This window comes from Sturnira hondurensis, unplaced genomic scaffold (genome assembly GCF_014824575.4).
Source record: "Sturnira hondurensis isolate 20B ecotype Veracruz unplaced genomic scaffold, ASM1482457v3 Scaffold0025370, whole genome shotgun sequence".
NCBI classification, from domain to species: Eukaryota; Metazoa; Chordata; class Mammalia; order Chiroptera; family Phyllostomidae; genus Sturnira; species Sturnira hondurensis.
In genome coordinates, this window is record NW_028098001.1 from 10,667,726 (window position 1) to 10,685,609 (window position 17,884).

General features: G+C 37.2%; 1 protein-coding gene across 1 annotated transcript in view; it reads right to left on the reverse strand.

Moving 5' to 3' along the window:
• The window catches only part of LOC118982304 (uncharacterized), a 43,956-nt gene that overhangs the window by 14,251 nt on the left and 11,821 nt on the right, over nucleotides 1-17,884 (reverse strand).

Genomic DNA, 17,884 nt, shown 5'->3' on the forward strand with positions numbered 1-17,884 from the left:
ATACATCTATAAATGATACAGATGCTTAAACTGTAAAATATTTAAGGTATGTAAAGTGCTTGTCATGGTGTCTTATCTATAATAAATGCTAAGTTAAAAGTAGTGACTATTTGTACGTCTTGACAGAGGCGTTTCTGTTCTGTCTGTGGTGTGAGTGACAGACAAGCTGGAGGTGCCTTCTCTCCTGTGCTGCACCTTCTGGAGCGGCAGGCCCCCTGGACGGGCAGCCCGGGAGCTGAGACCTCTTTATTGTGCTAGTTCCTTTTTTTTTTTTTTTGTCCATTGGCCAAAACTTGCTGTCTTTCATTAGCAAAATTTTCCAAATATATTCCATGGAACACTGGGCACAAAGGAGGCTACATCAAAAAAAGTTTATCTGCTCAACTAAATTTGGGAAGCACTGGAAAATGAACATTAAGTGAGTTTAGTATTCTCTACTCTCACTTCAAAGCCAATGACTATGCATGTCTAACTGGCGCTGATGAATAATAATGCTGATCCTGCTTTGCCATCAGGCTTTAAGTGGTTGCAGTGTCCTTCTGTACAAGGTTTATATGTTTGCTTATGGTCCCAACCAGACTCTTTCCCCTGGGGCAGTCTTTCTCTCAAGACCTTTCTCTCAAGTTGTAGCCCCTAGGAGACTCCAAGGAGGTCAACGTAGCCGGCTGGATGTTAATGGTCTGTGTCTTACCTTTGGTACGCAACTGCTGGCATGATAAAACACTCTGAATTTTAAATTTGATCTGTGGTGCAGCATTAGTGATGAGATATTACTACCTTCTCCAAGGATCTTTTCAAGTGCATATTTCTCAATGAGAACAGCCTAGTCAGGAAGGAAGCAGTCCTTCATAATAATCTGGAGTCAGACTGCAGAGTCTGACTAGCTGAATTTGCTTGTGGATTTGCCATTAATTATGTACTTGATTGTGGGCAATTAATTGAACTTTCTGTGCTTTGATTTCCTCACCAGTAAAATGGAACTTCATAGGGTTGTTGTGAGATTAAAAGACATGGTCTTATTCAAGAAGTTTGGTACAGAACTGCTCAGTTATTAATTACAGTGTGGTGATATATTGCTACAGTAGAGGAGGGTATACAGGAGGGGTGCCTAAAACACATGAGCTCTGCGTTAACTCTTAAACAGGAATGAAGGTTTTTTTTTTTCTAAGTGGACCTAGACAGTTATGAAAGTTGGCAGAACATGTACAAAGACTCATGGCTAGTTCAGAAGCTGTAAGTTATAACTTGTAAAATATGGAGAGACAATTAGTAGTAGGAGATGAGTCTGTAGGAAGCAGGCAACAGACCCTAAAGGCCCTTATTTTCCATGTGAAGGAACTTAGAACTAAACTGGTGGGTCAGTGAGTCGGCACCTGCGTGAATCACCTACGGGCTGTGCAGTTTCGCAGTCCCCAGCCTAGATCTATTTACTGCATTGGAATCTGTATGTGGAACCTGGGCATCTGAGTGTTGAAAAGATTAGCAGGTGATACTGGTGAAGAATTACTGATATAGGCGGTAACAAGAGACTGATAAATATTGATCAGGGAAGTTATAAGATCAGATCTGCTTTTTAGAGCAATTCAATTCCATGCTAGCATATTTGCATTATTTTAAAAAACACGTTCCTCCTCTATTTGACAAAACTATTCTTAGTAATAGTGTAATAAATGTTTTTGATTCTTTGTTTTTTTAATTAAGAATCTAAAAAACAAATTTTAATTTTAGAGATATTCAAATTTAATAAAGAAATAAAATTTACACTTACTAAAGCAACACTGTTTTTTGCACTGTTTTTACTGTTTAGATATTAAACACAAATAAAAGCAACACCTGGCCACAAAGGATGACAAATTTGAAGTAACACCAGTTCAATTTATTCATTTTTATAGTCACTATCCTATTATTGTTGCGAGTCTCCTACAGACAGTCCTTGCTTTGCACGGTTCTGAGGGGACACAAATGCCAGTCACTGCATCCTCATTAAACAAGGAGGTTCAAATTTCAGCTGCTAGTTTAGTTTATTAACTGTGAGTAGTTTCACAAGGTAAAACTCACAATACCAGTTCCTCTGCTGACAAGTGACTGCCTAAACAATAGATGTGGGTCCTGGTAATTGACCAATCACAACATCTCTTTAACAGTCTTCGGGGCTTGGTCATTGTGAACCATTATGCACAGAGAAGAAAGTGTATAGTTATGTTACATCCTTGTTGCCCAGTGGAAATCCACATGATATTTTACAAAAGTGCATAATTGAAAGAGTAAATTGGCCAACTAAGGAGAAAGTGCAACAAACCCCCCCAGAAGTGATAATGCTGGAAATAAAATTCAAGTTTAATATGACTGAAGTTATAAGAGAAATAGCTGACCATGTGATTGTTGGCACTGCTTTGTTTGACTAGATATAGTCAGAGTAAATCAGTGAAGGTTGTAAATTTACTGACATTAATAAGGCTGGTTGGTTTTGATGAAAAATAAAGTGATGTCCCTGAGGAAATGACACCGGCAAAAACTTCACATTAAAGGAACTCTTGAAGATATTTGATGATATTTAAAAAGCAAAGGATAAGATTTTGGATGCTTATCCAGACTTAGGAAAGAGTATGACAATTTATCAAGGCACAGAAAACAATGCTCAGTCCATATGATAAGTTCTAGAATAAGAAGGTGGCAAATGCCTTTCAACTGCTCTTGAGAAGTTGTTTTTTTTAATAAAGGAATAAAGTCCCTTTAATTCATAATATTTCTATTATTTTAAGTTACAGTATACTAAATAAACATCACTTTTATTTTCTAATTAATTTATAATAGATAGTATGACAGGTTTTAATGTTTCAACTAAAAAGTTTAAAAGTCATACAAGAATCATACTCTTCCCCATTGATTATGAAGATTGTTTTGCATGGTTTCTGCTTGCAAGGTCATTTTTAGTCTCATAATGCCATGCAACGCAAGGACTGCCTGTATTGAAATGGGACAATGTGTAATACCACAGGTGTCAGGAGATACTAACTGCTCCTGAAGTAAACTTGAACTATATCGAATTATTATAAACTTACTCATGAGATAAACACATTTGGGGGGTTGACTGTATAACTAGAAGTTCTCTGAATTTGCCCTGGCTGGTGTAGCTCAGTGGATTGAGCGAGGGCCTGCGAACCACACGATCACGGTTCGATTCCCAGTCAGGGCACATGCCTGGGTTGCAGGCCAGTTCCCGTCAGGGGGCTCATGAGAGGCAACCATACATTGATATTTCTCTCCTCCTTTCCTTCCTCTCTAAAGATAAATAAATAAAATCTTTAAAAAATTCTCTGAATTAATTTCCATGTAAAAATGTTTACTAAAGGATATGCAATTTACAATGTAGTAATTTGATGCTCATGTAGATAATTCTAAAACTCAATGATAATCACGGTAATTATTTAGAAATTTTTTGGTGGGAGTGGTTTGTCACTGACATTATTTAGACTCGCTGACTCAGGGATATTATTTATAATAAGCAGACTGACTTTTAGTCAGTTTTATTACTTTTCAAAATTCTCAGTAGTTTTGCCGTCTTATTGCCAGCACTCAGGTGGACCATTCCCATCGCCACTGGTATGCCACTAAAGTACCACTGGAGAACAATGTGAAGGGAGGCTGATTAGAAGGCAGCGAGATAGAATGGAACAGCATTTTGCAGAAAAATTCATGGAGAAGACCGTGAGAGTGGAAACTGATTTGGGCTATTGGTCTTTGCAATGATAATCAAGTGTAATCCCTGTTTGAGATGACCATTTATTGTCTTTTAAGATTTCTGCCACAATTCATCACCATCAGGTCCATTCTTCTGTGGTTGGCATTGCTGATTACTTTTTAACTTTTCTGGACTTAATTGTGAACTTGCTAATTGCCCTTCAACTCGTCACTGAACTTCCAGCTCTCCCTGTAGCTGCATCTGACCTTCAGACTGACTTGGCCATGGTTCCAGTTGAGTTTGACAGACTGAACAATCTAACCTGTTATTAAAATTGCTAAATGAAATAAAATTGGTAGTAAATTAGATTCTAGAATTTCTTTTGTATTTAACATCTTCTGAAATCTACTAATTTTTACAGTCAGGAATTTACCACCCCTTCCCCCAACACCCTCTTTTCCCAAAAGGACTGTGCCTATTTCCTTGCAGGTCATCATTCTATAACAACCTTTTAAAAATGGATTCTTTCATTATGATGAAGACACATATTTTTAATTGTATATCTGAATGTCCCCCCAAAAGTTCAATAACAACAAAACTCCAGAGTTAAAATAATGTACCTATGCCAGAAGTTACAAATGGATGGCTTTCAGTCCAAATCCATTCCACAGAGAAAATTAAAAACCTTCAAACCAAAATGAAGCTTCTCTGCTTTTTATTACAAATTCTTATTAACACTAGGTTTCTATTTCCACAGGGTCGCTCGCAGTCAGTTGGTGCCAAGTGGTGGTTACCCCTTTTAGATAGAATCCCTTTAAACTTGATTCCTGCTTTCCTTTGTTTCTGCTTGTATGCTACTTACTTGAACCCAGTAGACATTTCAATTTGTAACTGGTGGTTTAGAATTTCGAGGCTATAGTATTATCAAGGGTCAGGTTAGCCGAAACATGTTTCTTTTAGAGTAAATAATTAAACTGTCATGTTAGCCAAAACATGTTTCTTTTAGAGTAAATAATTACACTGTCTGTTCCCCAAAAGACCACCTAATAAATTTAGCCATGTTTTTCTGATGGCCTTTTCCGTTTTCTGTACCCACGTTTAAGGACAGGGTCTGTTTTGCTTGGCTTCGAGGTGAAATATGAATGAAAAAGCAGGAGCTGTGCCTCTTCCCAATTGTGCAGATGGGAATGAGTTAAGTGACAGTGTACTCAGATTGCCTACGGAGTGGCCACACCCTGCACTAACTACTTCAGTCTGTCATGGCTTGGTCTCTTTCAGGTGACCTGTAAATATTTGCTTGCATGTCCTTCCCGATGTCCTCTCCAGCTCAACTTCTATGGCCTCTTTGAGCAGCCAGTAATTTAAACCATTCATTCATGATTTTTTCCTAATGTGGAAAACTGTCTGCATAGTCATAAGTCCTCCAAACTTAACATGGGCATTTCATCTAACTAAACAGACTGCTCAGCTTCTCCTGAAATATCTGCCATTTGGGTTGTCCTTAAGAACAAAAGATGTGCACTTGCTTTTATATTTTCATAACTCAAATGTCTATTGGTTGTCCCAGAACAAAAACTATTTTAATTCAGAGCTCCTTGTTTTAGGAAACAGACTAAAACTTGCTTTCACATTTAAAAAAAAAATTAAGAAAACTTTTCTTCTAGGATAGTTTTAGATTTACAGAAAACTTGCCGAGGTATTAGGGAGTTCCCATGTGCATGTCACCAAGTTTCCCCAGTTGCCAACATCTTCCATTACTCTGGTTCATTTGTCACAACTGAGGAATCAACAGTGGTATGGTACGAAGGGCTAAACTCCCTACTTTATCTGGGTTTAACTAGTTTTTTTCTAACGCTAATTCTTCTGTTCCAGGACCTCATTGCCACAGGAAAACATTTAGTTATCATGGCTCATTTGGCTCTCCCTAGCTGTGAAAATTTCTCAGATTGTCTTTGTTTGAATGACTTTGAGGTTTTGAGGAATGCTAGTTGGATATTTTGTAGATGTTCTTCCGTATGGGTTTATCTGTTGTTTTCTTCTCCTGATCAGTCTGAATTTAGGAGATTTTGGAAATAATACCTCGGAGGTAAAGTGCCTTTCTCACCTTACCTCAAGGGCACACACTGTTGACTTCACTTGTCAATGATGACGTTACGTTTGATCACCTGGTCAACCTAATATTTTCCAAGTTTCTCCATCCTAAATTTACCCCCATCTTTTGCATACTTGAAAGCAAGTCAGTAAGTGCAGCCCACGTTCAAGCTGTGAGGAGTTGAAATTCTCTTCTTTGAGGGGGCAGTATCTACATAAATTATTTGGAATTCTTCATGCTGGAGATTTGTCTCTTCTCTCCATGTATTTATGGGCCCATATCTATGGGCTCACAGATATAAAGTTTGTGCTTTAGGTTGTAATATACTGCTACCGTATTCATTTTGCTGCTCAGATTATTTTATTTTTGGCTTTTGGGAAGGAATACTTTCAGGTTGGCTCATGCATCTCTTTCATGTACCTCCATTATTTTGTTTATTGAGCATTTCGCTACTCCCTGGCACTGCACGGCCCTCTAGACTCACCTTGTAATATCCCCTGCCCGAGTCCCAGAACCAGCCATTTCTCCAAGGATCCTGGTCCCTTTTGTTGCAGAGTGGTAATAGAAACCAAGATCTGGGCATCGCATGTGCTTATTGTTCTTGAGATGCCATTGTTTCTAGGTCCTCTCGGTGGGCAGAGCTAGGAAATACATATCTGTATACTAACCCATATGTTCACAAATAAACAAAAATCATTTCTGTATCTATTTTAAGGTAAATGTGAATTCACAATGATATTTCTGACTCTAATTCTGCACCACATGGTTCTTTCTGGCTTCTATCTTGTTTACCTATAACTTCTCAACAGTGAGAAATCTAGATCCCACCAGCCACTATCCGGTTACTCATTTTTTCAATCCCATTATAAGATTTTTTTTGTCTCCGCAGTCTCTATCATGGATTCAAAAGAGATCTTGGGGTGCAATTTCAGGTAGAAAGACCCTTTGTAAACTTTTAGTTCTTTCTAAATAAGGGTGTAGGCAGCAAAGCACACGTGGCCAAATGAAAAATAAACTTCTCAGCATTTTTTCACTGAAATAGATAAGTACACATTAGCAGATAACATATCTGTTGATACCTGAGATGCTATCAGTGGTAATTAGGGGTATCAGACCTGGAAGAATTTGTGAAAGCAAGTGGTTAAACTGGTAAATATAGAGTTTAGTCATTCGATGTATTAGGAGTAAAAATTTTGTTTTGAGTACAATAGAAGCCCACTGGGGAGCTTTAGCTATACTCATTACTTGGTTGCAAAAAAATATTTTTATACAAGTATATTTTGTACAGTTGCACAAATGAAATTTTACCCTTTGGGAGTAACAAAAAGGTAATATCAAGGTGACTGATATTTAGGGAATTAAATTATAAAATGAGATGAGTTTGGGATATATTGAACTATTGCATTAATAGTTATTTGAAAACAGAACCAGCTTAATGTCTTTCTCTAGTAAAATAAATTTCAGGGTTTTTTGAAAAATGCTAATGCAAACATTATAAAAAATTTTTCATATCATTAGATGGAGGCAGCTGAAATAATGACCATACCTATGGGAGAGCAAGTGCTGTTGGAAGAATTGATCATGTTTTTCATTGTGAGCTTTGCTCTGGGTGCTGTAACTGCACTAGAGGGAGAATGCGAAGCAACTTTTATTGCAGAGAGATGGAAGAGTAGTACTAACACCAGAAAACCATTGAAAAAGACCAAAGAAGACCTGTAAAGTTCACAATCAATGTAAAGTGTTGATGCACTATGGTGTGTGAGGCCAGACTGTGATGATATAATTCCACAGAATTCTCAGAAAGATTCAACCCATTGCCTATTGCTGCAATTAGTCAATAGCTAGCTATTCCTAGGTTGGTAAAATATGTTGGGAAATTATAAACAACAACATTAACTTTCAAAAGGGGTCTTGGCTGTACTTCCAGTTCTCTCTTTTCTCCTGGGGATACATCCAGTGCCTAGTTTTTGTCATATCACAATATTTAAGGGGGTGGGTACTTATAAACCCAGACATCAGTGCAAAGAGGCTTTGAGAAGGAAACTGTGTGAGCTGAAATAAATTAAATCAAATCGGAGATTACATGAGGTAGATTAAAGGGAGAAGCTAGGGAATCATACAGGGAAATTTAGAAAGGTTATTTTGTTTGTGGCATATCCTTGAAACATTTGATATGCTGTTGAACCCTAAGCAGTTTTCACTGCATACAAAAGTGTGGATAGCCAAGAACTGCCTGACTTGGTGAAACCGGTGGGATGGTTTCAGTCAGTGTGTTTCTCAGGCTGAGTGAGCATCTGTTCTTACTGGTCTATTCATCGCCTGGGGCATCACAAAAACATCACAAAAATAAAAATACTGCAATGCCCTTTCCAGATATTAAAAACTGAATCTTCTACAAGGTATGGTTCATGTTTGTTTAAAAAATGTTCACCAAATATTCCTTATTGATGTGCCATAAATCTGTCAAATTGGGTAAGTACAAAAATAGATTTTATCTCTTTATCCTCAGCAAAATCTCTGTGTTTTATAGTTATAAGTCAAGAAAATGATGTTCTATATTATTTCAGTGCTGGGTCCTTCCGAAATATGATGCTTATATAATTTACCTTTTATAAAACATTTGCACAATCATTATTTCAACTGGAATTACCCAAACAGAAGAAATGTAATATTAAAAAAACCATTTTCTTGGAGATTCCAGAAGAAAACAACTCTTTAAGGTATTTCATTAATATTTTATCTATTCAGAAAGTGCATCTTTAAATCCCAATGCCTGTTGTACTGTTATAGTTTTAGCTTTAGGGCAAAGTGCCATTTTAATGACATAGAAACTTATTAACAGTACGATGAATACTCATTGTAGGAGTAATTTTCATTAAAGAAAACTTTTGATTTAATGCTATGAAATCCAGCCATTAGTGATTGCATGCACACAGGGTGGAGGGTGCTGTGCTGGGTGCCGAAGGAGGCATTATGTGTCCACCCACTCCTTGCTTTCAGGGAGCAATAACTACACAAAAAATAGAAGCAGTTCAGTGAGCAGCTTTGGGGGTGAGGGAGAGTCAAGACAAAAGAAACGATGGCACTAAGTCAAACTTGATACTAGAAAAACTTTTTTTAAGATTTATTTAATTTTAGAGAGAAGGGAAGGGAGGGAGACAGAGAAGAAGAGAAACATCAATTTGGGTTGCCTCTCTCATGCCCTGTACTGGGGACCTGGCCTGCAGCCCAGGCATGTGCCCTGACTGGGAATTGAACCCGCGACCCTTTGGTTTGCAGGCCTACACTCAATCCACTGAGCCACACCAGCTAGGGCTGTTGCTAGAAAACTGAAGCAATGTGCCGTGGGATTTCAAAGGAAGATAACAGAGCACTGAGTTGCTAGGATTGGGAAAGGCTTCATGGAGGTAGTAAGTATGACATAAATTTTGAAGAATAGGTAGAATTTAAAGATATGAAGTTTAATCAGTCCTAGGGAGAAACAAAGGTATTTGAGTTGAGAATGTTGTAATGAATTGAGCTCTCTTTTCTGCCAAAAATAACTGTAAATCACCATTTTATCAGTGAATGACATAAACTAGATGCTCTTATAATCTGGGTTGTCTCATCCAATTTTCTCAGGAAACTCTGGTCCAGAGAGGTTAAATGTAGCCCATAAACCTTGGGGTTTGTTGAAACAATCAGATTAGAGCCCGTCTTATTTCCAGGCCGATGCTTATGAAACAGAACACAAAACAGAACAATGACACAGATGGTGATGACTCTTATGACTCTTGGGGGTTTCTTTTAATCACTTGAAATGCTAATAGAAAAAAATATGCAGGTGACCTTTTTTCGTGTATGCTAGAAGGTGAGATCTGAGACTTTTTTCTATACTGTGTGTACTGGTTTGCTAGAGCTGCCATAAAAAATACCACAGACTGAGTGGCTTGAATCACAGAAATTAATATTCTCACAGTTTTGGAGGCTAGAGGTCCAAGGTTAAAGTGTTGGCAGGATAGTTTCTCCTGGGTCCTCTCTCCTTGGATTGTAGAGAGCTGTCTTCTTGCTGTGTCCTCAACTGGGCTTTCTCTGTGCACACACGTCCCTTGCGTCTCTCCCTCTTACTAGAAGGGCACTATTACTGGGTTAGAATCTACTTGTATGCATTACCATGTTTAATCCTAATTCCCTCTTGAAAGCTGTCTCTCCAATATGGTTACATTCTGAGTGAGGCATTGGGGGTTGGAATTTCAGCACGTGAATCAGGGACAGACACGGTTGAGCCCATAGTAGATGCCGTTGCCAGGAGGCATGCATTTAGTGTATATTATTTCATTTAATCCCCACAAAACAGATTAGCCCCACTGGCATGATTATCACTATGAGGAAGATGATTCTGGGGGCAAATGATGTGGCTAGTGACACATATTTAGAAAATGGTGAACTCAGGGCCCAGATACGGCGTGCCGAGCTGTGGGTCCACACCGCCACTCTGGAATGGAGGTGTAACAGCCTGTGACTGGGGGTGAAGGTGTGAGATCCCTCCAGTCCTTTTAAACTACGCTTCCTTCTTTCTAAGGAACGTTTTGGGGACACATTTGCATGGCATTTTCTTTAATATTTGGCTTATAGGCTATTTGGAAAGATTAGGAGGCTTAAGCTCTCTCCTAACACACAAAGTATATGCGATTATTAACATGTGGAAGAGTATTATGTTAACCACTCCTATTAGTTTATTCTCTCTTAAGAGGTCATTTCTAGGCTGTCATCTGCAACCTTGCGCACAGCTGTCTGAAGGGTTCCAAGACCTAGGATCACTGCCCTCCCCCACCAACAACTGCTGTCAGGCAAGGGACCCCCTTCTGGCTGACCCCCGTTACTGCTCCTTCACTGCTGACGCATAGGGTCATTTATCCTTGTGGAGACACAGATTAAAAGCTAGATCAGGAGCAGAGCCACAGAAATGGAGATCACATGGAGGGTTAGCAACAGGGGAGTGGGTGGAGGAAGGGGGGGAAGGTACAGAGAATAAGTAGCATAGACGGTAGGTAGAAAATAGACAGGTGGAGGGCAAGAATGGTATGGGAAATATAGAATCTAAAGAACTTGAGACACGTGGACATAAACTAAAGGGGGGGAATGTGGGGGGAGGGGTGTGTAGGGTGGAGGGGAGTGAAGGGGGGAATGGGACAACTGTAATGGCATAATCAATAAAATATATTTAAAAAATAAAGGAAGGATAGCAAGAAAAAAAGTATTGTTTGGTCTTTTAAGAGGTGAATTTCCTGAAGACTGAATGTAGAAATATTTGCCAAAGGGAGGTCTGTAGAAAGTGGAATTTTCAGTTGCATACAAAAATAGAGAGAAGCAAGATGGAGACTTCCAGAATAAAATTTCAAATGTACAGGCAGGTGTTCTGATGAAGACAGGCAATTCTCTCAGCATATTGCTCTTGTTTTATTTTTAATTACAGTGAATTACAAGGTTAGTCCTGCTTTTTGGGCGCACTTTAATTATTCTCCCAATGTTGTGTTTCTGTGTTATGATCTCTTTAACAGGCAGGAGGAAATAGGCATTTAATTAACCAGATGTCACTCAATAAATCTTAAGTGTTATTCTCTGTATCAGAAAAGCCAATGTAAACCAATGAAAAAGGATTTGAATTTTAAAATTATTAATTTGGCATCGTTTTGAGTTTTTATGATAATGATGCTTTTGAAGGTAAAATTGAAAAATTCTTTTAAAATGTGGGGTAGAAAAGGGTTTCTTATGAGTCAGACGAGTAGTGCCCTCAGTGACTCATCATATTTTTCATCTTTCTATGTGTTTATCTGCTGATTTATTGGCTCAAGTTTGTTCCTAACGTAACTTTTTCTTCAAACAAAGGAGGTCGATTACAAAGGAAGACTCACTAAGGACAGAAAGTTGAAAGGTGGCTGGCGCTGTAACTTTGATCAACAGCCATGTCCCTTCTTTGAAAATAGAAACTTGATTTCTGTTCATTCTCCTATGAGTGTTTCCTTTGAGGATGACTGGGCTCTTTCCCAGCCAAGGAGATGATTCTTGATTGCTCTAAGCCAATTATAGTGATCTTACTCACTTTCCCAAGGAATTGGTTTAAAAGTGTGCTTGGAACAAAGCTCTCTGACCAATGACATGTGAGGGGATATCTACCCAGGACTTTTGAGGGTTTTTTCCCCCTTCACTGTTAAAAAAAGACAAAAGACAGAGTATGTGTTTAGTGCCGCATGGAATACTTGAAAGTAAAGCAGACACCTCGAGCTAATTTTTTTTTGCTATTTAACTTTTTCCTTTTATTAATAGACTTTATTTTTAGAATAGTTTTTGATTTACAGCAAAATCGAACAGAAGGTATAGTAATTTCCCATATCCCCACATTCCCACACAGGCATAGCCTCCCCAATTATCAACTTCCCCCAGTAGACTGGTCCATTTGTTACAACTAATAAACCTACACTGATACATCGTAATCACCCAAAGTCCATAATTTACTTTAGGATTCACTCTTGGTGTTGTACATTCTATGGGTTTGGAAAAATAGATAATGACATATATCTACCATTATAGTTTCATATAGTTTCATTGCCCTAAAACTTCTCTGTGCTTTGCCTATTAAACCCTTCCTATCCCACCTCGGTTCCTTGGAACCCCTGATACTTTCACTTGCTCTATAGCTTTTTCTTTTCCAGATGTCATATAGTTGGAACAATATAGTGTAGCCATTTCAGTCGGCTTCTTTCACTTAGTAATATACATTTAACTTTCCTCCATGTCTTTTCATGGCTTAATAGATCATTTCTTTTATTGCTGAATACTATCCCATTGTTTGGATGTACCACAGTTAATTTATCCATGTTTGTTGCTTTCAAGTTTTGACAATTATGAATAAAGCTACTATAAACATCTATACGCAGGGTTTCAGGTGGACATAGGTTTGCAACTCCTTTGGGGAAATGCTAAGCAACACAATTGCTGGATTATATGGTAAGAGTGTGTTTAGTGTACAAGATACTATCTTCCAAAATGACTTTAACATTTTACATTACCACTAGCAATGACTGAAAGTTCATGTTGCTTCACATCCTCACCAGTAGTTGGTGTTGACAGTGCTCTGGAATTTGGCTATTCTAATAGATGCATAGTGGTATTTCATTGTTGTTTAATTTGCATTATACTGATGATGTATGATGTAAATATTTTTTTCTATATGCTATTTGCCTTCTGTATATCTTCTTTGGTGAAATGTCTAAAGTTTTTGGCCCACTTTTGAAAACCAGATTTTTTTATCATTGAGTTTGAAGAATTCTTTGTATATTTTGGATAATAGTCTATCACCATATAAACCTTTTGCAAACATTTTCACCCCCTTTGTGGCTTGTCCTACCATTCTCCTGAAGTCCCACTTAAAAGTCACTACCATACCCAAGGTCATTTAGATTTTCTCCTATGTTATTTTCCAGGAACTTTATAGTTTTACATTTTACATTTAGATATTTGATTCATTTTGAATTAATTTTTTGTGAAAAGTGTAAAATCTCTCTCTAGATTCATGCTTTTGCATGTGGATGTTCAGTTGTTCCAGCATCATTTGTTGAAAAGACTGTGCTTGTTTTACTGTATTGCCGTCATTCCTTTATCAAAAACTAGTTGACTCCATTTCTGTGGGTCCATTTCTCAGCTCTCAGTTCTGTTCCATTGATCTGTTCCTTCACTGATACCACACTGTCTCAATTACTGTAGCTTTACAGTAAGTCTTGAAGTCAGGCAGTACCAGTTCTTCCACTTTGCTCTTCTTCAATATTATGTTAGCTATTCTAGGTTTTTTGTTTTCCCATGTAAACTTTAGAATCAGTTCATCAATATCTACAAAATAATTTCCTGGGAATTTTTATTGGCGTGGCATTGAATCAAACATCAAATTGGGAAGGACTGATATTTTTGACAATAATAAGTCTTTGTATTCATGATCATGGAATGTTTTTCCATGTGTTTAGTTTTTTGAATTCATCAGAGTTTTATAGTTTTCCCTAAATAGATTTGATATGTATTTTATTAGATTTATAGCTAAATATTTCAGTTTGGGGGAGTATTTTTATATATGGCATTGTGCTTGTAATTTCAAAGTCCACTTGTTCATTGTAGGAAAGCATCCAATTTTAACATATTAACCTTATACACTGCAACCTGCTGTAATTGTTTATTAGTTCCAGGAGGGTTTTTTTATTCTTTTGGATTTTCTACATAGACAATCATGTCATCTAAAAACAAAGGTAATATTATTACTTCTTCTCCAAATCTATGCACCCTTTATTGCCTTACTTGTCTCATTGCACTAGCTAGGACATCAAATATGATGTTGAAAGGTATGCTGCGAGGGGACATCAAAGCTTTGTCCCTCATCCTAGTGGGAAAACTTCAAGTTTCTTATCATTATGTATGATAATAGCTGTGGGTTTGTGTAGATATTCTTTTTTTACAGCTTTATTCAGATATAATTCACATACCGTACACTTTACCTATCGAAAGTAACAATTTGATGTTTTTTGTACATTACATTGTTCATTTAAAATTTTGTGGTAAAGTATATATCACATAAAATACACCATTTTTACCATTATTAAGTGTGTGAATCAGTGGTGTTAATAACATTAGCACCTTCTTTTCTCTACCACAAAATAATCTGTTAGTCATGTGAACCCTGAGAAAAAATACCTACTAAGAAGGGCTCCTGGTGACTAACTAGGCTCAAATTTTATTTATTTATTTATTTATTTATTTATTTATTTATTTTTTAATTGTTGCTCTATTATAGTTGTCCCAATTTCCCCTGTTATTCTCTCACGCCCTGCCCACCCACCCCACTCCCGCAGTCAATACACACCATGTTGTCCATGTCTATGGGTCATTTATACCTGTTCCTTGACTAGACCCTTCTTCTTCTACTCCCCTTTATCCCCCTTCCCCCTGTCCTCTGGTCACTATCACTCTGTTCCTTATTTCCATGCCTCTGGTTCTATTTTGCTAGTTCATTCATTTTGTTCTTTAGGTTCCTCTTGTAGTTGAAATCATATGGAATGTGTCTTTCACCACCTGGCTTATTTCACTGTGCATAACAATCTCCAGTTCCATCCATGTTGTCCTAAAGGGTAGGAGCTCCTTCCTTTCTGCTGCATGGTATACCATCGTGTAAATGTACCACAGTTTTTTGACCCACTCATTTACTGATGGGCACTTAGGCTGTCTCCAGTACTTGGCTGGTAAAGTATGCTGCTATGCTGATTGGGGTGCATAGGTTCTTTTGAATTGTTGATTGAAGATTCCTAGGGTATAATCCCAGCAGTGGAATTGCTGGGTCAAAAGGCAGTTCCATTTTTAGTTTTCTGAGGAAATTTCATGCTGTTTTCCACAGTGCCTGCAACAGTCTGCATTACTACCAACAGTGCATTAGGGTTCCCTTTTTGACACAACCTCACCTGCACTAGTTTGTTGATTTGTTAATCATTGCCATTCTGATGGTGTGAGGTGGTATCTCACTGGGTTTTAATTGCATCTCACTGATAGCTAGTGATGTTAAGTACCCTTTCATATGCCTATGTGCCCTGTAGGTATTCTTCATCAAGATGAAGTTGCCCTCTGTTTCTGGTTTACTGAGAGTCTCTGTGATGAAGGGTGTTGGGTTTTGTCAAATGCTTTTTCTTCATCTATTGATATAATAAGGTGACTTTTTCCATTTTTTTAGCTGGCTGATGTAATGGATTACATGAATTGATTTTTTAAATGTTAAACAAGCCTTACATAATTAGTACAAATACTACTTGGTCACGGTGTATAATTCTTTTTTATACATTGTTGAATTCAATTTGCCGATGTTTTGTTGAGGATTTTTGCTTCTGTGTTCATGAGAGACATTGGTGTCTAGTTTTCTTTTTCTTTTTTTTTGCAATGTCTTTGTCTGGTTTTGGTATTAGAGTAATGCTTGCCTCATAAAATGAGTGAAGAAGTATTCCCTCTCTTTTTATATTCTGAAATAGATTGCAAAGAGTTGGTAAATTTCTTCCATAAATGCCTAGTAGAATATGCTAGTGAATCTATCTGGACATGGTGCTTTCTGTTTTGGAAGGAAATTAATTTTTGATTCAGTTTCTTTAATAGATATAGTATTTAGGTGGTCTATTTTGGAACATATTTTAATGACATTGTTGAACTAGATTAGTCATCCCTAGAATAGACCTACCGTCAGAATTTTAGTTTTATGAAATGATAGATGCCTGTATTGTATAAGCTTCTTTTGGCTGGATTTTCTCTAATTTGCAAATGAAAGTGTTCTAGTTGGTACAAGTCTCAACTCTTTTTTTTTTTGGCCCTAAGGTCATTTTTAACTACTTGATTTTAATTTACTCTCATCTTCTTCCTATATTCGCTACCTCTGTTTTCTGGATTGACCAGTTAGAATCTGAAATCTCATATTCATGTGAAATCTCCCCAAAACTTTCTACAGGGAGTCACTCTTCTGAACTTCTAGAATAGTCTCATATTCATGGGAGTCATCTGGAAATCATAAAAATGCAGATTCTGTCTGATTCAGACAGTATTCAGTTTGAGTTCAGTCATCTTAAGTAAAAACAAAATCAATATTCTTCAAAGGAACATTACAGAGTTCAGAGTCTGTATAATATATCATTAACAGTGTTTACAATATAATCCAAAAGTACTGACATATAAAAGAAACAAGAAACTTTGACCTTTCTCCTGAAAAAAGTCAGTCACCAGAAACTGACTCTTGAGTTCACTGAGATATTAAAATGAGCAGATAAAGATTTTGAGGAAGTCAATTAAACCCATATTCAAGTATATAAAGAAAAATATGCTCATATAATGAATTAAAAGTTAGTAAATCTTATCAAAATAAATAAATATTATAAAAAGACCCATAAAATTCTGAAACTGAAAAAATATATTATCTAATGTCTTTAAAGTCCATTGTATTGGCTTAAAAGCAGAAAGAAGAGTCAGTCTATTTTGAAGACAGATCATTTAAATTCAGCGAAATCACTTGACTATATAGTTCATAGTTTGAGCCCCCAAAATGACAGGGGACCAATGACCATTTCAAGAAACCCAAGAATGCACTATTTTTCTGAAAAAAGGACTTTGAAGGTCAGAAAAATTGGGGGAGCTTACATGCTTTTTATCTCTGGGAAACAATAGCGGGAAATCTTTAGTGAGGTCAGAAGAGACATGCCAACCAGGAATTTTCCAGATATCTGCTTGATGGCAGCCATGTTAGCGAAGCCCCAGAAGGCATAGAATGATGCCAACCTAATTGCATTGATTAGGATTTGATCAGCTCTGAAAATATAATTAAGCAACGCTGCTGCTTAGTTAGTGTTACGTGATTTTCAGAATAATAGAAATATTTGGTGTTGCTAATGAACAAAAAAGTGCTTCAAGGGCATGAAAAAGTAGACATGCCATCATTTGACAGCTGCCACAGTAATAATATTTTTAGGCAAAAATCAAGAAGGAAACCTAAAGCTAGTGGCTGAAAACTTGACGAGGAACAGATATTTACATTGCCTCAAAGCAGCTCCCTGGAAGGTATTTATTAATGACAAAGAAAGAATATAGATTTACAATGGAGAAACATGGCAGGAACCGCCTTAACGAGGTGATCAAGATAAACATCACTAACGAGGAGATGCACGGATGTCCCATGTCCCCTGTCATTAGGCAGTAATGCACATTACTTCTGTGGTAATCCTCCTCCAAATGTATAACATAAATCTATTCGTGAGGCAACATCATACAAACAGATTTAGGACCCACACAGTTCTTGAAGGTCAAGGCCATGTAAGACAAAGACTGAAGAACTGTAAGGCGATAAAGAGACATGACGACTAAGTGTAATGTGTGACACGTCTGGACCAGAAGTGTTTTTTCTTTTGCTATCAATGACATTAGTGGAATAATTAGTGAAATTTGACTGAATTCTGTAGGTTAGATAATAGTATTATATAAATAATACTATTGTATATTTTGGGGGGGTAACAAATTTATTTAAAGGAATGGTACAAATGACAGACATAAGTGGATGATTGGTACAAGTT